The sequence below is a fragment of the Schistocerca gregaria genome, chromosome X, assembly GCF_023897955.1.
Source record: "Schistocerca gregaria isolate iqSchGreg1 chromosome X, iqSchGreg1.2, whole genome shotgun sequence".
In the NCBI taxonomy this organism is placed as follows: Eukaryota; Metazoa; Arthropoda; class Insecta; order Orthoptera; family Acrididae; genus Schistocerca; species Schistocerca gregaria.
In genome coordinates this window covers 707,927,566-707,948,543 of record NC_064931.1, presented here as the reverse complement: position 1 = coordinate 707,948,543, position 20,978 = coordinate 707,927,566, and the positions used below count along the sequence as shown (strand labels likewise).

At 42.3% G+C, this 20,978-nt stretch overlaps 1 protein-coding gene across 1 annotated transcript in view; it reads left to right on the top strand.

Moving 5' to 3' along the window:
- The window catches only part of LOC126298288 (contactin-4-like), a 2,176,233-nt gene that overhangs the window by 1,162,126 nt on the left and 993,129 nt on the right, over window positions 1-20,978 (top strand). The window lies entirely within an intron of this gene.

The window sequence follows — 20,978 nt, the reverse complement described above, 5'->3', positions numbered from 1 at the left end:
GGGCGCCGACCGCGGAGAGACGCCTCGCGACGGGAGGGAATTTAATACGGTCGCCCTCCCTCAGGAGTTCAGTTCGTCAGCGCACCTGACGATGGCGACATGTCTGATCGCCGAAATACTGTGCCCGTTGGACTCTACGGACCGGCAGTACATCCGCGCACTGTTCGAGCAGTTCAGTAATTGTCACCCTGTAGACTATGCGTACGAACGTGTTCCTTTTCTCGCAGGAGTGTAGCGTCGCTCGCTGGAGGAGCGCATGTTTCCTAATGATTTGGAAAAAACTTATGTAATTAACGTTTTGAAGACTAATTTCTGACGTTGGTCTGATGTGGAACTTTGGAACATATTTTACGCTCGTTTATTGTGACATATCTGGAGATAGAAAATTTCTTCTGCAGGAATCAATACAGATTCCAAAAACTAAAAGATCGTGTGAAATGCAGCTAGCTTTGTTCGTCCTCGAGACCCAGAAAACAATAGATACCGGCGCCCAGATTGATTCCTTGATCCTTGACTTCCGTATGGGGTTTCACACAGTTCCGCGCTGCCGCCAAACGGACAAAACAGATTGTGCGGAATGTCAGACCAGCTCTGTGACTGAATTCAGGGCAAAAAGAACACAGAATATCATTCTCAAAGAAGAGAAATTTTAAACGCAATATGGGCGTACCTCAAGGAAGTGTTTTAGAACCATCACTTTTCATAATATAGGGTCTGAATCACCGTACACTCACACCGCAAAAGTCTTTATTTAGGACATGGAAGGCACTATCGGCACGCAGTTTTCACATAATTGAACTGTAGATAAGGACGCTTATTTTCACCCAATACACAGGTTTTGAGACGTTGCCGAAAATAAATCGTATTACAACAGTTACAAATTTTTAAATGAGACAATGCGTGTTGACAGTAAAATCCTAGCGTAGATGAGAATGTCAGTGGTGTTTGTTGCAGGAAGCTATTGCACGTAGTTTTCCGAGTTATCGTATTGTGAACATGGCAAGCACCGACAGTTGATTTTTCCACACTATTACATAGACGCTAGGCAACGATATTATGTTTATTTACATTGTGTTGTTTCTCATTCTTCTGTCATAGGTAATGTCCCATTTCACACCACGACACCTCTGGAAACTTACTAACATCTGTGTAGTGTTGTACATAGACACACGGCTGAAGTTCACATTAGTTTGTGCTACGACATGGAAGAAACAACTGTCGGTGTTTGCAGTGTTCAAATTATGATGTCTCGTAAACTACCTGCACTAGATTCGTGCAACAAACGCCAGACATTCTAATTTAGTCTATTTTGATTGTGGTACTGTCAATGGGCACTGTTACATTGATATATTTGTACGGTTTTTAATAAGTGTGGTTGTTGTTGTTCTTCTATACAGCCCAGAGACTGGGTTGATGCAGCTCTCCATGCTACTCTATCCTGTGCAAGCTTCTTCATATCCGAGTAACTACTGAAACCTACATCTCTCTGAATCTGCTTAGGGTATTCATCTCTTGGTCTCCCTCTACGATTTTTACCCTCCGCGCTTCCCTCCAGTACTAAACTGGTGATACCTTGACGCCTCAGAATGTGTCACACGAACCGATCCCTCATTCTAGTCAAGCTGTACCACAAACTCCTCTTCTTCCCAATTCTGTTCAGTACCTCCTCATTAGTTATGTGATCTACCCATCTAATCTACAGTGTTCTTCCGTAGTACAACATTTCGAAAGCTTCCATTCTCTTCTTGTCTAAATTTATCGTCCATAATTCACTTCCATACATGGCTACACTTCATACAAATACTTTCAGAAAAGACTTCCTGACACTTATATCTACACTCGATGATGACAAATTTCTCTTCTTCAGGAACGCTTTCCTTGGCATAGCCAGTCTACATTTTATATCCTCTCTACTTCGACCATCATCAGCATTTTTGCTACCCAAATAGCAATACTGATCTACTACCGTGAATGTCTCATTTCCTAATCTAATTTCCACATCATCTCCTGATTTAATCGAACAACATTTCATTACCCTCGCTTTGATTTTGTTGGTGTTCATCTTATATTGTGCTTTCAAGGCACTGCGAATCCCGTTCAACTGCTCTTTCAGGTCCTTTGCTGCCTCTGACCGAATTACAATGTTGTCGTCAAAACTCAGTTATTTCTTCTCCATGGATTTTAATTCCTACTCCAAATTTTTCTTATGTTTCCTTTACAGTCTGCGCAATACACAGACTGAATAATATCGGGGATAGGCTCCCTTCTCAACCACTGCTTCCCTTTCATGCCCTACGACTCTTATAACTGCCGTCTGGTTTCTGAACAAATTGTAAATAGCCTTTCACTCGCTGTGTTTTATCGCTGCCACCTTCAGAATTAGAAAGAGAGTATTCCAGTCTACATTGCCAAAAGCCTTCTCTATGTCTACAAGTGCTAGAAACGTGGATTTACCTTTCCTTAATCTATCTTCTACGATAAGTAGTAAGGTCAGTATTCTCTCGCATGTTGAAACATTTCTACGGAATCTAAACTGATTTTCGCCGACATCGGCGTCTAAAAATTTTTTCATTCGTCCGTAGAGAATTCGTGTTAGTATTTTGCAGGCGTGAATTATTAAACTCATAGTTCGGTAATTTTCACACCTGTCAACACCTGCTTGCTATGGGATTGGAATTACTATATTCTTCTTGAAGTCTAATGGTATTTCACCTGTCCGATACATCTTGCTCACCAGATGGTACGGTTTTGTCACGGCTGGCTCTCCAAAGGCCATTAGTAGTTCTAATGGAATGTTATCTGCTCTATCAAATTTTTCACGCAGTATCGTATCTTTAATAAATACACATCTGAACCTTTCAACATTCTATGCAAGGGCTGGGTATGCAGGCGCTTGCCTACCATTACAATTTGTGAAATCGGCATATCAGTGGCGCCTTCTGTTATCGAAATACTTGCGGAGCAAGTTTTATGTGATTCATCCTGCATATAAATGACCTAATGGAAAACGTCGGAGGTTCTTTGAGTATTTACGCAGATGATGCTTTTCTCTGTAGAGAAGTCACAACACTAGAAAAGTGTAGCGAGAAATGCGAGAACACCTGCAGAAGATCTGCATTCAGATAATTAGGCACAAATTGTATAATTATACGTTTTCAGAACAATTACTGGAAACAGAGACATCCATAAAATATCCTGCAATGTGTGTACTTAGCCATGTAAAGTGAAACGACCACATACAGTTGATCGCAGGTAAAGCAGATCCCAGACTGAATTTCGTTGGAAGAATTATAAGGGAACGTAGTCCACCTTCAAAGGAGGCACCTGACAAATCCCTCAATGGACCAATAATCAAATATTGCTCGTCAATGTGGGATCGGTACTAGATAGGATCCATAGAGGAAATAGAGGGTCCAAAGAAGAGCAGCGCATTTCGTGACATGTTCGTTTAGTAAGCAAGAAGACATCACGGAGATCATCAACCATTCACACTGGCAGCCGCTGCATTAGAGGCTTTCTGAATCACGATGCGGTTTACTGCTCAAGTTCCGAGAGGATACGTTTTTAGAAGAGTCAACCAACAATATACTGCTTTCTCCGCGTGTATCTCGCGAAAAGCCTTGAAGGTAAAATTACAAGTATTCGAGATCACTCGAAGGTTTAACAGCACTCGTTCTCCCCGCGAAACATGGATTATTGCTACCGGTAAAGCGAGAGTGAGACTGGTACGTATAGTATCCTGCGACCCACACCGTAATATGGCTTGCGGAATATACACTACTGGCCATTAAAATTGCTAAACCAAGAATAAATGCAGATGACAAATGGGTATTGGTTGTACAGATATATTATACTAGAACTGACATGAGGTTACTTTTCACGAAATTTGGGTGGATAGATCCTGAGAAATCAGTACCCGCAACAACCACTTCTGGCCGTAATAACGGCCTTGATACGCCTGGGCATTGAGTCAAACAGACCTTGGATGGCGTGTACAGGTACAGCTGCCCATGCAGCTGCAACATGATACCACAGTTCATCGAGAGTAGTGACTGGCGTATCGTGACGAGCCAGTTGCTCGGCCACCATTCACCAGACGTTTTCAATTGGTGAGAGATTTGAAGAATGTGCTGGCCAGGGCAGCACTCGAACATTTTCTGTATCGGGAAAGGCCCATACAGGACCTGCAATATGCAGTCGTGCACTATCCTGCTCAAATGTAGGGTTTCGCAGGGATCGAAGGCAGGGTAGAGCCACGGGTCGTAACACCAATGGCACCTCATACCATCACGCCGGGTGATACACCAGTATGGCAATGACGAATACACGCTTGCAATGTGCGTTCACCACGATGTCGCCAGACACGGATGCGACCATCATGATGCTGTAAACAGAACCTGGATTTATCCAAAAAAATTACGTTTTGCCACTCGAGCACCCAGGTTCGTCGTTGAGTACACCATCGTAGGCGCTCCAGCCTGTGATGCAGCGTCAAGGGGCCGGCCGTTGTGGCCGAGCGGTTCTAGGCGCTTCAGTCCGGTACCGCGCTGCTGCTACGGTCGCAGGTTCGAATCCTGCCTCGGGCATGGATGTGTGTGATATCCTTAGGTTAGTTAGGTTTAAGTAGTTCTAAGTCTAGGGGACTGATGACCTTAGATGTTAAGTCCCATAGTTCTCACAGCCATTTGAACCAAGTGTCAAGGGTTACCGCAGCCATGGACTCCGAGCTGATAGTCCAGGCTGCTGCGAACGTCGTCGAACTGTTCGTGCAGATGTTGTTGTCTTGCAAACGTCCCCATCTGTTCATTCAGGGAACGAGACGTGGCTGCACGATCCATTATACCCATGCGGATAAGATGCCTGTCATCTCGACTGCTAATGATACGAGGTCGTTGGGATCCAGCACGGAGTTCCGTATTACCCTCCTGAACCCATCGATTCCATATTCTGCTAACATTCATTGGATCTCGACCAACGCGAGCAGCAATGTCGCGATACGATAAACCGCAATCGCGATAGGCTACAAAGCGACCTTTATCAAAGTCGTAAACGTGATGGCACCCATTTCTCCTCCTTTCACGAGGCATAACAACAACATTTCACCAGGCAACCCCGGTCAACTGCTGTTTCTGTATGAGAAATCGGTTGGTAACTTTCCTTATGTCAGCATGTTGTACGTGTCGCCACCGGCGCCAACCTTGTGTGAATGCTCTGAAAAGCTAACCATTTGCATATCAGAGCATCTTCTTCTTGTCTGTTAAATTTCGCGTCTGTAGCACGTCATATTCGTGGAGTAGCAATTTTAATGGCCAGTAGTGTAAATGAAGGTGTCGCGGCTAATGTCAGATGGAGAGAAGAGAGAGTAACAAGTACTGGAAAGTGTTATAACTTCCACGCTTCATAAATGTGCCTACTAGGAAACAATAAAACACGAATTCGAGGATAGCTATTAAGAGCTCATTATGCAGCGGGCATAGTGCAAACAGTGATGCAATTGGCAGAGCGCGGCCGGAGCGGCATTACGTTAGCCACGGAAGCGCAGCAGAGCGCAGGTGGACGCGTGTTATTTTGGTGGTTCGTTTGTTCGCCTAATTTTCCACTTTAGCCTCTGCCAGTGGCCTAGTTGGTGAGGCGGAGCGACCGATATTAATTAATTGCCCATCAGTCGATATTTACCTCGGCGCCGGAGCTTGATTTCGGGTTGATCGAGACTGGCAATCACGTCCCGCGCTACACTGACCAGGCAAGTACAAAACGCACGCGACTGACTTTTTCGTATTTGAGGTTCTAAAGATAAGCAAAAATTTAAATGCAACTCTCATCTCCTGTAGATCACCAACTACATTTCAATGCTGACAGAAGAGGGCAGATTTGCATGGATGGAGAGGTAAAGGATATGTGTTACTGAGGTCAATTTTAACAGGCAACCGCATAACAGCAGGCTGCAATGAAAGAAAGGGGAAGTGAGTTCGTAACTAAGCTTCTCCCGGACCTACGTGTCAAGCGTGACTAAAGTCAGAGCTTGCACGTTATTGGAATGGAGATTGAAGGGGTTACACAACTAACATTTGCAGCTTAATAGTAAAACCGATTTCCTACAAAAATCAGTTTTATTTGCCAGTTTTACAATGAGCCAAATTTATTTCAAACATCAGATGGAATGATTGCGAAACTCAATTCTGCTATTTTTTTTCTGTTGCTCTTACGAAATGTCTAAGAGTACTTGTTGAGCCTAGTGACTATTACCGAATCCCCTAAAACTCGCTCAAATTCAGCACAATTCTTTCGTATAGTGCGTTAATAGAAGGGAAGGCACACTGTTTTTCGATTACAGTATTGGCGACGGAAACAGTAACAACCGTAAAATATCTGACACTAATCGTCTGTTGCGACCGTTAGTGGTACAACATAAAACTATTTGTATGAGAAATCTGAGATTAAACTGAAGAAAATTTTGCTCCTTTGCGAAAGATATGGCTTACCAAATACTCTTTCGACCTATTATTGAATATTGGCCGTCCATGTGGGATCCTCACCATGTACGAGTGATAGAAGACACAGACGAGATCCAAAGAATAGCTGCGTATTTTGGTCTGCCACTCGTGTAGCTGACGTGGCAGCGTCGTGGAGTCGCTCATGTAACTCACAATCAGTTGGCCGCCGCTATAAGAGAGGCGTTATGGGCCACGAAGGAGAGCTAAGCCTACGAGAACTTCAGTTCCAAGAAGTAAGGTAACATTTTACATTCTCTCACATACACCTCACGACACGATCGCACCGAAAAACTTAGAGAAATTACGTTTCATTGGGAAACTTATCGACAATTATTACCGTGCAAAATTCCCGAATGGAACATGAAGAGGGGAAGTGACAGTGGTTGTGGAATTTCCTTCTTCTCACACCGAAAGGTTCCCCGTGGCGTACAGATATAGATTGCTCCGGTTATCGACAATCATATTGTGTTACAATGTTATATGCTTTTCTATAGTCCCATATATATCTAACAAAGGTGGGCACTGAAATCTATATTTTTAAGAGGTGTGATCACGTTTCCATCTTCGCTGCTATGAATCAAATCTCTTCTACTACTAGCTGTTTGCTGTTGAGAATGATCTACGGAATACAGTAAACACATGAGGCAACTGCTACACTACTGGGTTATTAAATAAATAAAAGTTTGTTGTTTTGTTTGCTCTTGAGTCTCTACGTACTACTATGATAATTATAAATCAAAATAGTCAGAAAAGGCTGTTCCTGTGTTTCAGAATGAGTGAATGGTTTTTAAGAGTTGGCTACTTAAGTTTCTAGGGGCCAAACAAACGCATTTGTCGTAATTACTTTTTAAAACAAGTCTCAAAAGATTAATAATTAAAATTCACAGGCAGGATTACGCTATGAAAAATAATTAATGTTCACAACTCACAGCTCTTCTGATTTAAATAAAACTGAGTTTATTATTCTATTTTTAATACTGAATCAAAGTAACGACTGTGCGAGAACTTAAAATAAAGGAAAACCAGCGCAGTATCTCACGTGAACTAACGCATTAATTCAAGTAAATTCTCGGAATATGTTCACAGTTCATATACCGTCTGTTTTAAATTAAATTTCCACATTGCTGGCCGATTAATTCCACAAGTTCAAATCACTCGCAGATAATCGCGGAAATCTTTCAGAGCTCTGCCCTGTTCACCTAAAGTGAATTATTCTGAGTTCGCAAGCTAACTCACATGCTGCTATGCACTCAGGTGACGAGAAGACGTGAACAATACACCACACTGCCGTGTGTGAAGTCGAGACGCACGAATTTATGTAGGACACTTGCGGATAATCAAACCGGGAAACAGCATCAGACTGGCTTATAAAATCCACCTACGCTACAGTGCATACGGACTGCAGGGCATTTTGCGTAAAATCGACCTTGAATATGTAGAAATCATTGCTCTTGCTCTTGCTCTTGCACTTACAAAATATAAAACTGATGTTAGCATAAACTTCAACTCAAAATATTGCGAATTTAACAGCACAAATTTAACTGTTGTTTATTTAGCATGCTGACTACGAATCTGTGTCCTTGGAAGAAATACGTTTAGACAGAATTGTAAACGTCTGGATAATATGAACAAAAGTATTTTTTCTTCCACTACTCTTAAGGGGAAGTTTAAAGTAACCATGATAACGAAATAGCCCACTAAGTTAGTGGCATAAGATAGTGAGAGTACAGTGAAAATCGCGTTCGGAGCGCAAGCGCTGTAACTTAAGTGTCTTTTGTTGGTTCTTTTGAGGTTATTTCCCATCTTGATATACTGCAAGTGTCCTACATCAAATTGTTCGTCTCGTCTTCCTTTGCCACTCTGTGCTATGTTGTTAACACGTACCTTACCACCCTGTTAGTGCGCTTATAGATGGATCTAAAGGTCAATAACTTTACAGACATTGATAAATGTAGTCGCCAAGTACACAATGTGATGCTTGTGGAATCCCCCTAAAGGAAATCTGCCAAAGTTCGTAGAAGACTGAGGCACCACGTGCATGAGATTCGTGGTCTGTGGACTTGGAGCATTGGCAGAATAACTCAGTGGAAGGTAATAATGGAGAGGAACTCTTTCACATTTATATTAGTGAAGCATGGTCTACGAAGAGGTGTTGAGTTCGCAACACTCAAAACAATATGAAGAAGAACAGCTGTAAACCAAAGAGAAGATCGCGCTATGATTTTAAGTTTGACGCTGCAACAAAACTGAGAACGTTACAATGTATTAGAGGCTTGATTGTCCTGACAGATTATTATGACAGACCCTTCGGATGAATGTCAATATGTACATTGCTGACCTTTGAAACTGCAACAACATGAAGGCGGCATCCAACAAACGTCAAATTGACATGGAACGTACTACGTGAAGGAATATTCAAATGACTGATATTTTAGCGCAGCTGCTCGTGTTAGGTAGAAGTAATGCCACCTGTATTCTGTATACAGGGTGAATGACGTGAAACTCGAACCGCAAACGTTACAGAAATGGAAAGGGCTATTGGTGTGCAATTTTCACAGCGTGGATTGGTAGTCAGGGGCTAATATTGTTAGTTAATCAACAGTTGTAATAATACGTACAAAGTGTATTTTTTGTGGAAACATACAGTTTGTAATGCAACAATGTCTACTGACATTAACAAACTGAAAGTAGGGTAAATTAGGATGTCAGTGGTGTTTGTTGAAGGATCCTAGCGCGAGTCGTTTACGAGATACCGTGTTTTACAAAGTTCCCACACAGACACTTGTATAATACCTGTGGTAGCACACAATAAATAACACCACATGTGTGGACACTAATTATGTGGATTCTGATCAGTAACGAAACAACTGATCATCAGAGGTTGTGTTCAAAACGTCCACCAGCAGCAGCAGTGCTCGCTTCAAGTCTGGTATGGAATGACTGCTCCACACGTGTTAGCGTTTCAGCGGAGGTGTCCGAGTAGGCTGTAGTAATACTTCGTTGCTTATCATCGGGTGTAGTTGATATTCCCCCGGAAGACAGCGTCTTTCAGCTTTCTCTACAGAAATAAGACTGCAGGCACTAAATCCGGCGAACAGACCGACCAAGGTACAGGTCCTCTTGGTCCAATCTAACGACTTGGCAACAATTCACGAAGACGTGCTTTACTACTTCGTGCACTATGGACTGGACAGCAATCATGTTGTCACCACAGCTTCCTCCTAGTCTGCCGAGAAACGTCTTCTAGCATTTGTGGAAGATGATCAGTTAGGAGATAGCGATACTTGTGAACGTCCAGTGTACCGTCTATGAACAATGGACCTACAAGGCGAGGGTTCACTATCCCACACCACACGTTTCACTCCATGGACACTGCGATTCTACCAGACTTTACCAACGGGGATTGTCAACAGACCAATAGTGCGTGTTTCGGCGGTTTACCTGCCCACGATCAGTAAATGTGGCTTCATAACTAAACAAGTATCCTGTCTTAATACCAATGTGAAGATGTTAACACGAATCGCGTAATAGCTTCTATGCAGCTCTTGATGCACAGGCATATGATAGGGATGGAAGCTGTGTCTACATCTACATCTACATCTACATCCGTACTCCGCAAGCCACCTGACGGTGTGTGGCGGAGGGTACCCTGAGTACCTCTATCGGTTCTCCCTTCTATTCCAGTCTCGTATTGTACGTGGAAAGAAGGATTCTCGGTATGCTTCTGTGTGGGCTGTGTCGATGGAGAAAACGTAGGACTCTTACCTGACATGCCACTTCCTCCTGCGATTGCGCGGCAGTTAACCTGCGGACCAACTGCAACAGCAACAAGAATATAAATTTCGCTCTCTTGTGTCGTCACTTGTTTCCTGCTGTTACTTTGTCTAGGTGTTACACAACCACTTTCAGTTAACTTCGGACTGTCACACACTAACTGGCTAGCAAGTCGCAAAGCACTCAAGGACCACACAAGCACGCTGTAAACAAACACAACAACATCGTACCTACCAACTAGGCAGGCTGAATGGCAGAAGCAAGCGTCGCTGTGAAAACTTTTAAAAATACGATATCTCGTAAACAACTCGCACTAAAATCATGCAACAAACAGCACTGACATTCTGATTCAGTCTGCTTCTAGTTTTCTAATGTCAAGAGACATTGCTCTCTTTAAAAAAAGTGTATTTTTGCACAAAAATAGGCTTATTAAGTATTATTTCAATCTGTTGATTCGCTAACAATACGAGCCCCTTACTACCAATCCACTCTGTGACTCTTGAGATTTGATCAGTATTTGCAGTGCACATTTTAGGGGATCCATCGTGTATAAAGAAAGATCACACCGCTTATTTGGCGTCCAGAAATCGAATCTGAATGTTGGTTGAATCAGCTTGGAATGACGCATCCGTATCTGGCATCGAAGCTCAGTTTGGCTTCTGACCGTCCCTACATTCTAGTTGTCCAGTGTTGATGTTAGTGATGTTTGGATTAAGTTAGTCATTTGGGTGGCTGGTCACATTTTCACAGCACTTGCCACACACAGATAGCGACACACTGCAGCGAGTGACAGTAACAATCGAATTTTAATAACCAGTTCTGTTAATAACAAAAATACTTATCTTTTTTGTTGCTCTTCTTCGTCGTATGTTGATGGCTCGTTGTTCTCTTCTTTTCTGTGGTTCAGCTTTCTATAATTGTCTACAGGATAATCTGGTTATTACTTCACTAACAATGCGAAATCTAGTGCAAAATGGTTCAAATGGCTCTGATCACTATGGGACTTAACTTCTGAGGTCATCAGTCCCCTAGAACTTAGAACTACTTAAACCTAACTAACTTAAGGACATCACACACATCCATGCCCGAGGCAGGATTCGAACCTGCGACCGTAGCGGTCGCGCGGTTCCAGACTGCAGCGCCTAGAACCGCTCGGCCACTGCGTCCGACGAAATCTAGTGGCCTTTCTGCACAATTAAACATATATTTCCACTCATTTCACTTCACAATACGAATCAATAAAACACACATAAATCGCGTTTCATCCTCGCACTCCAGACTCGTGCAACGAACTGCACAAAAAAACAAAGAGTTACCTCTAACATGTAGTTAACAAATTACTGTCAGATATCGATCTACTTGTGCAAAATAATGTTTGGAACTGTAAGTAGGCTGTTTAAGTTTTTATGTTGGTAACGTCACGTAGCACTCTGAATGAAAATCACCATATGAAACATCCCCTTAGAAAAATTTATGCATTACTGTACTGGTAAATCCCTTACGTTATTTGATTTTCAATCAGCTGAGCAGAACTGAACGTAGTCAGACATTTTTCTCTTTACTTATTCTGATCAACAGTAAACTGACACACAATACCTTTTTCAGCGCAACGCAATCTGACTTTCAATAATCCCTACAAAACAATGGCCCTGTTAACAATAAGCTATACCTTTCATGAATCACTTACCTCACAAAAATCTTCTTCACTCGAACTACTGCAATACAGCGAGCGCCAATATTGCCAGCTGAATAAAGGATTCTAACTACTGAAGGCACTGATATGTATAGTTAGCAAATGAAAGGTTTTTGATAGAGAACAAACAATGTATTTACCTTAATAGTGTTCAGAAGTCATAGTGTATATATGAGTTGATGACATTCAGTCTTACAAATTTCGTTTTTCTGACGGACACACGTCCAGATCGTCCGCTGTCAAAACTCTGCCATCTCTCTTCCCACATCCACCACTGCTGGCGGCTCACCGCTAACTTCGCAACGCTATGCGCTGTTCACATCCAACTGCCCAAAACTACAATAGCGAACATTCCAACAATGCCAACCAGCCACAGACTGCACTCAGCACATCCAGTGATTTTCATACAGAGCGCTACGTGACGTTACCAACATAAAAACCTAAACAGCCTACTTACAGAACATAAATTTCATAAATAAAATACAATTAATTTTCTTTTTCAATAATTACATAATTATCACTGTAATTACATTAAGTATTTAAAAACGTTGACATTTAAACATTTTCACATACTTTAGTAGTAGTGGATTTTTGGTTTTTATCTCTTCACCGTGCTTCACTTCGTACGATCCAATATCGGGTAATACATGTATCTCAGTATAGCCAGTTTTATTACAGACTCCATTTCCAGCCGGGTTAGAGCAGTTGTTGCAGGTAGGCAGGTGTGTATACTAAATTTCTCAGCCTGTAACCACCAAATTCCTAAAAAGTTAACTATGGACTCTTCCTACGACTCACTGTACACAAAATAAGGAAAACTTCATTATTTGTTTCTATTTCTGGTGTTGCCATTTTATTGGCCAGCAGTATATCAGAACAGTAGTAGTGACTGTAGCAGTTTTTAGGTGACTGTGTCGGAGACTTTCATACTGACCGAGAAACCCAAACGTAGTATGAAACTGCTGACGGCAGCCGGATTTACTCGGAACCGCACGTTAACACACTTCATTTCGCTTTCAACGAAGTGCGAAATGACTAGGTAAAGGAATTCCTTTCAGCTTGTGGAGGTAATTAGATGCAGATTGGCGCAGGCCGGACAACTTGCCGGGCGTAACGAGGCCGGCAGGGCTGGCCCGGCGGCGTGCATTGTCAGGCGGGCAGGCTGCGGCGCGCCACAGCCGCTGAGTCAACAGCGGACAGCGCCGAGTCGCCGGCGTCTGTACACAGCGAAAACCGCGCTCTCGTGCTACTGGGGGGATATCCACACCGCACTAGCTGTACGGGAAAAAGTTAACGAAAAGGAAGACAAGTTTGTTCGAAAAGAGGAATAATCGAAAAATACGGATTACTCAAAACCCCGTGGACATTACATTCAGCAGTTTGTAAGCATTATGTTCAAAATGTATCTCACTCTAAACATATACGGCTGCCCTTTTATAGAGATTACCAGTGAATTAGTCGTTGAAAATTCTCGCCCGTCGTGGGCGGACATTTTAATTCCAGAATGAGATTTTCACTCTGCAGAACGGCTCACGCCCCTCACAGCTGTCAGGACGGGGCGTGAGTCGTGCTTGGGTAGCTCAATTGGTAGAGCACTTGCTCGCGAAAGGCAAAGGCCCCGAGTTCGAGTCTCGGTCTGCACACAGTTTTAATCTCCCAGGATATTTCGACATTTTAATTTTAAAAAATGTACTAAAACATAATGTTAATATCTGAATTGTACACAGTGTTTCAATAGATTCATTCGACTTCTCAAGACTATTTATTCTATATGAATGGAGGTAAGTTTGAACATACGCAGAGAAACCATAATTTTACTTCGACGCAAGGTATGAGTTGTTTGTTCCTATGATGCCGGCAAGAGTCTCCATGCTGTAACTAATACGGTAGCTCGCTCTCCAGTCGAAAAGGCAATAACGCACCAAGAAAAGGGGTTTCGTAAATTCTGCTTGAACGGTTTCAATTCAGTTGCAACTGTGCAGGGTGATAATACAGCACTGCATCTTAAGCCTAGTTTACACGACGACACTGGGTTGCGCCACTCGTTGCTTGGAATGAGTTGCACGAAAATTGTTTCGTATTTGACAGTAGACACGCCGAAACCAGTTTACACTTCAGCGTCGTTGTTTTGTGGGTTCCTGGGTCGTGTCTGAAATGAAAGTTTTGGCAGCTGCGCGTCTCACGATTTGTAATGGGAGTTAAAGCTTGTTGCGTGGAATCGCTGCATAAAAAAAAAAAGTGTTTCGATTCATGGCTGGATGAAGAAGTGACGTCAGCTCGGTTGCTCAGTATCCTTGCTGAAATAATTTGTAATGGAATATCCAAGAAGTTCTTTTAATTATCTTAGAATGTCACCAGAACTGTTCACGTTTCTTCTAAATAGAGTTCATTATGCGATACGGAATAAAGATAGTGTAATGCATGAAGCACTTTCGCAAGAACTGAAATTACATATCACATTGCGTGCATTACAATAGAGAACACTCGGCATGCTATATGATGCGGTTTTAGTTTGTGGTGACGCTTTTTCATTAACACCAATAATTATTTACATTAACAGTAATAATTATCAACATTAACAGCAGTAATTATTCGAAGCAGGCCGCAATAAGTAGAGAATGGTTTGCAAACTACGCTCTTTGAAGATAGATCTGTATAGTGGTAATATTTCAAAATTCAAACATATGTGAACGGGAAGCACTGCTGCGACGTTTTAAATAGATGAATATTGAGTAAAGAATGCAGCTTCTTGATTTGTGTAGCCTTCCCTCCTGTCAACAATATTGCTTAAGAAGTCGGCCAACTCGAACGATGGGATTTTAGTCTTGTAGACGAGAGCATTTCCACGTCTAGAATTACACTTGCTTGTATCCAGTTAATCCAGTTGTATATGTGCTCCTAATTCAATAAATTTTGCCCTGTAGTTCAGATATTGTCAAACTATCGGTGTTCTGATCGAATGTGACGATCTCAGCTTCACTGAAATCCCACATACAACGATGCAAAGCATAGATATCCAAAAAGCGAACATTATTCTGCGTTCCTCTCTGCATATTTCAGTTTGTCTACTCCCCCCATGAACCATGGACCTTGCCGTTGGTGGGGAGGCTTGCGTGCCTCAACGATACAGATAGCCGTACCGTAGGTGCAACCACAACGGAGGGGTATCTGTTGAGAGGTCAGACAAACGTCTGGTTCCTGAAGAGGGCCAGCAGCCTTTTCAGTAGTTGCAGGGGCAGCAGTCTGGATGATTGACTGATCTGGCCTTGTAACATTAACCAAAATGGCCTTGCTGTTGTGGTACTGTGAACGGCTAAAAGCAAAGGGAATCTACAGCCGTAATTTTTCCCCAGAGCATGCAGCTTTACTGTATGGTTAAATGATGATGGCGTCCTCTTGGGTAAAATATTCCGGAGGTAAAATAGTCCCCCATTCGGATCTCCGGGCGGGGACTACTCAAGAGGACGTCGTTATCAGGAGAAAGAAAACTGACATTCTACGGATCGGAGCGTGGAATGTCAGATCCCTTAATCGGGCAGGTAGGTTTGAAAATTTAAAAAGGGAAATTGATAGGTTAAAGTTAGATATAGTGGGAATTAGTGAAGTTTTGTGGCAGGAGGAACAAGACTTCTGGTCAGGTGAATACAGGGCTATAAATACAAAATCAAATAGGGGTAATGCAGGAGTAGGTTTAATAATGAATAAAAAAATAGCAGTGCGAATAAGCTACTACAAACAGCATAGTGAGCGTATTATACTGGCCAAGACAGACACGAAGCCCATGCCTACTACAGTAGTACAAGTTTGTATGCCAACTAGCTCTGAAGATGACGAAGAAATTGAAGAAATGTATGATGAAATAAAATAAATTATTCAGGTAGTGAAGGGAGACGAAAATTTAATAGTCATGGGTGACTGGAATTCGACAGTAGGAAAAGGGAGAGAAGGAAACATAGTAGGTGAATATGGATTGAGGCTAAGGAATTAAAGAGGAAACCGCCTGTTAGAATTTTGCACTGAGCATAACTTAATCATAGTTAACACTTGGTTCAAGAATCATAAAAGAAGGTTGTATACATGGAAGAATTCTGGAGATAGTAAAAGGTATCACATAGATTATATAATGGTAAGTCAGAGATTTAGGAACCAGGTTTCAAAATTGTAGGACATTTCCAGGGGCAGATGTGGACTCTGACCACAATCTGTTGGTTATGAACTGTAGATTAAAACTGAAGAAATTGCAAAAAGGTGGGAATTTAAGGAGATGGGACCTGGATAAACTGACTAAACCAGAGTTTGTACAGAGTTTCAGAGAGAGCATAAGGGAACAATTGACAGGAATGGGGGAAAGAAATACAGTAGAAGACGAATGGATAGCTCTGAGGGATGAAGTAGTGAAGGCAGCAGAGGATCAAGTAGGTAAAAACACGAGGGCTAGTAGAAATCCTTGGGTAACAGAAGAAATATTGAATTTAATTGATGAAAGGAGAAAATATAAAAATGCAGTAAATGAAGCAGGCAAAAAGTAATACAAACGTCTCAAAAATAAGATCGACAAGAAGTGAAAAATGGCTAAGCAGGCATGGCTAGAGGACAAATGTGAGCATGTGGAGGCTTATCTCACTAGGGGTAAGATAAACACAGTCTACAGGAAAATTAAAAAGAGACCTTTGGAGAAAAGAGAGTCACTTGTATGAATATCAAGAGGTCAGATGAAAACCCAGTTCAAAGCAAAGAGGGGAAAGCAAAAAGGTGGAAGGAGTATATAGAGGGTCTATACAAGGGCGATGTACTTGAGGACAATATTATGGAAATGGAAGAGGATGTAGATGAAGATGAAATGGGAGATACGATACCACGTGAAGAGTTTGACAGAGCACTGAAAGACCTGAGTCGAAATAAGGCCCGGGAGTAGACAACATTCCATTAGAACTACTGACGGTCTAGGGAGAGCCAGTCCTGACAAAACTCTACCATCTGGTGAGCAAGATGTACGAGACAGGCGAAATACCCGCAGACTTCAAGGAGAATATAATAATTCCAATCCCAAGGAAAGCAGGTGTTGACAGATGTGAAAATTACCAAACTATCAGTTTAATAAGTCACAGCTGGAAAATACTAACACTAATTATTTACAGACGAATGGAAAAACTGGTAGAAGCCGACCTCGGGGAAAATCAGTTTGGATTCCGTAGAAATGTTGGAACACGTGAGGCAATACGGACCTTACGACTGATCTTAGAAGAAAAATTAAGGAAAAGCAAACCTACATTTCTAGCAATTGTAAACTTGGAGAAATCTTTTTGACAGTGTTAACTGGAATACTCTCTTTCAAATTCTAAAGGTGGCAGGGGTAAAATACAGGGAGCGAAAGGCTATTTACAGTTTGTACAGAAACCAGATGGCAGTTATAAGAGTCGAGGGGTATGAAAGGGAAGCAGTGGTTGGGAAGGGAGTGAGACGTGGTTGTAGCCTCTCTCCGATGTTATTCAATCTGTATATTGTGCAAACACTAAAGGAAAAATTTGGAGTAGGTATTGAAATCCAGGGAGAAGAAATAAAAACTTTGAGGTTCGCCGATGATATTGTAATTCTGTCAGAGACAGCAAAGGCCTTGGAAGAGCAGTTGAATTGAATGTACAATGTCTTGAAAGGAGGATATAAGATGAACATCAACAAAAGCAAAGCAAGGATAATGGAATGTAGTGGAATTGAGTCAGGTGATGCTGAGGGAATTAGATTAGGAAATGAGACACTTAAAGTAGTAAAGGAGTTTTGCTATTTGGGGAGCAAAATAACTGATGATGGTCGAAGTAGAGAGGGTATAAAATGTAGACTGGCAATGGCAATGAAAGCGTTTCTGAAGAAGAGAAATTTGTTAACATCGAGTATAGATTTAAGTGTCAGGAAGTCGTTTCTGAAAGTATTTGTATGGAGTGTAGCCATGTATGGAAGTGAAACATGGACAATAAATAGTGTGGACAATAAGAGAATAGAAGCTTTCGAAATGTGGTGCTACAGAAGAATGTTGAAGATTGGATCACGTAACTAATGAGGAGGTATATAATTGGATTGGGGAGAAGAGAAGTTTGTGGCACAACTTGACTAGAAGAAGGGATCGGTTGGTAGGACATGTTCTGAGGCACCAAGGGACCACAAATTTAGCATTGGAGTGCAGCGTAGTGGGTAAAAGTTGTAGAGTGAGACCAAGAGATGAATACACTAAGCAGATTCAGAAGGATGTAGGTTGCAGTAGGTACTGGGAGATGAAGGAGCTTGCACAGGATAGATTAGCATGGAGAGCTGCATCAAACCAGTCTCAGGACTGAAGACCACAACAACAACAACTCTCTACGAACACACGTAACCTCAAAACTCATGCAACTAGTGTCGCCAAAGTTGTAACACGCCGAAAGTGTTAAGTTTCATCAACGAGTTGCGCAAACGCAGTGGCCCGTATTGCAGTTGCTTGCAACCTAGTGTCGTCGTGTAAACTAGGCTTTATACACACCGCGATACAGATCTTGCATTGCACCATTCTCCTCTACGGTCTCCTGATCTCATGGTGTGAGATTTTTTTTCCATCGTCTTTGAAAGACTCCATGTATGTGCTTCCCCTTATGGTCGAAATGCGACACCGCACAGCAGCGGTACTGAGTATCTCGCCAAAGTATGCGACAAGTTAAACCCCAGACTGGATTGTACGAATGCGTTGTCTTTTCTTTCGGACCTGTACGAAAGAACAGACACCTCTCATTCATTTATTGGTTCACTTCGATGCGAATGTACAGTCACGTTCGACCCCCTGTGGGAATCTCAAAGCAGCGAGCATGGCGAACATAAAATGGGCGTGCGGAGAGGGGGCGCTAGGTGAGAATATGAGTCGGTCAAGGGGCGTACCGAGATAATGCGCGCAATTGGGATAAATGCTCTGTCCGGGTGGCGGAGTGGTTAATGCAGCTGCCTAATAAGCAGGAGAGCGCTGTTTCGAATCCCTGTCCAGCACATATTTTCACTCGGCGCCGTTCGTTAGCAAAACGTCCCAGTGCAGCTGACATCATGAGTTCATTCCCTCTCCTTTCCTTCCTCCCTTTCCCACCTTCAATTTACACATTCTACACTGGATATCTGTCGTACGTCCAGTGGAGGTCCTATGGAACATTTGTGAAAAATAAATGAAATTTTGATCTTAAAAGTATTTGCATAAAGTACTCCAGGGTTGTATGTGCATGCATGTAAGATATGTACCGTCGTAAAATGATTATCGCCGGCCACTGTGGCCAAGCGGTTCTAGGCGCTTCAGTCAGGAACCGCGCGACCACTACGCTTGATCAGAAACATTCGTGTAGTAAACTTCTACGGACATAGATAAATGAAAAATGAAATAAAATAAATGAAAACAATAATCGTGATTCGAACACAGGGCACAGAAGTAAGAGGCTGTGACGTTAGCCAGTATGCCACCATTTCGACTGACGTTATCGTGCGCTAATAGGAATCTAAATTACGTCGGAAACTTTAACCGTCGTTTTCTCAGAAACGGTCAAGTATTTATGGATAACATGGGGCACGCGTTCGCTTATTTTGACTCCTCTTCCATTGAACAAAGTTTCTGGAAAACGGGTTGTAGAACTTGCCTTATTCTCCTCATAAGTGTCGCCTGGTAAGATCTGACAGTTCGCCATGACACCTTGTCGGGAACTCTGGGAGACAGCGCAGAGCGACTCGAGCAGCGGGCGTGTAATCTCGCTTCCACGTGAGTCGCGCCTGTCATCTCACAGGTAAACAATGGCCGAGGAGCACTAGTGGATCTGTCGCAGCTGGATGCCGCAGGCCGTTCTATTCAGTCACATCGCCGTCAGACCAGCACTCCATACATATCCTCAACTACAAATTGTAATATTTATGGTGCGCCTAGTGGTCTTCTGAACGAAATGTCTTTCCTGAAATAATTAAAAAGTTACGATGCTTACTCGAAGAGTAGATAATACGACATAAGATAATTTGGAGCTATGAATTGATTTTAGAGGCTAGAAAATATTTTAGATGTGGAAAACGAAAGGTCTGTTCCGTTCAGCAAACGTACGGTTGCAATAGAGCGATGAATGCTACCGCTGGTGAATATATGAAAGCTCCATGCAAATGGCATACCGATGTGAATGTTATTTGATCCCTGCATGGCATGCGTGTGGTAGAAAGACTTTGAGAAGCAGCACGACACCTCAGACAAACACAGAGATACGTTGTGAGGTTCTAGTTGTTAGATCTAACGGACGAGTCCATTGGGACCCTTGTTTATTGTTGGAGGAGATAACCTATTCAACGAACCCTCTGCGTTGAAGTGCAGGCAGAAAGAGAATTATTTTCAAGAACTGGGTCCAATGAAGTAATCACATAAATAAATTTATCAACTGACAATCACTGGTTTTGGCCTTGTTTCACAATTTTATTATTGCACGACTTTAATGTAATGTACTTGAAAATGGGCTTATAACCCTAAACCTAGGTCGTGCAATAATGAAATTGTGAAACATGGCCAAAAACAGTGTTTGTTTAGTTAATTTACAATGTTTCGCCAAGAACCCACAGTTGTTCAGTTAAGATAAATAAATTTATTAATAAAAATATGTCATAGTTCAACAGTCCCTATGTTCATAAGGAAATTAACCACGAAACGTGCATTAATTTATCGATCTTTTGACCTTGGCGAACAACGGATACCGAGCATGCAGTCGATGAATTTGCAACAAAGGAAAATTAGGGTTTAATAGAAGAATGGGTAGCTCAGATGGTAGAGCACTTGCCTGCGAAATGCAAAGGTCCCGAGTTCGAGTCTCGGTCCGGCACACAGTTTTAATCTGCCAGGAAGTTTCAGGGTTTAATATCCCATAAATGACGAGGCCGTTAGAGACAAACTCGGATTGGAGAACGATGGGAAAGAAACTGGTTGCGTGCTTTGAATGAGAACACCTTGACTTTAATCTTGACAGGTCTAGGGAAATAACAGAAAACCTAAA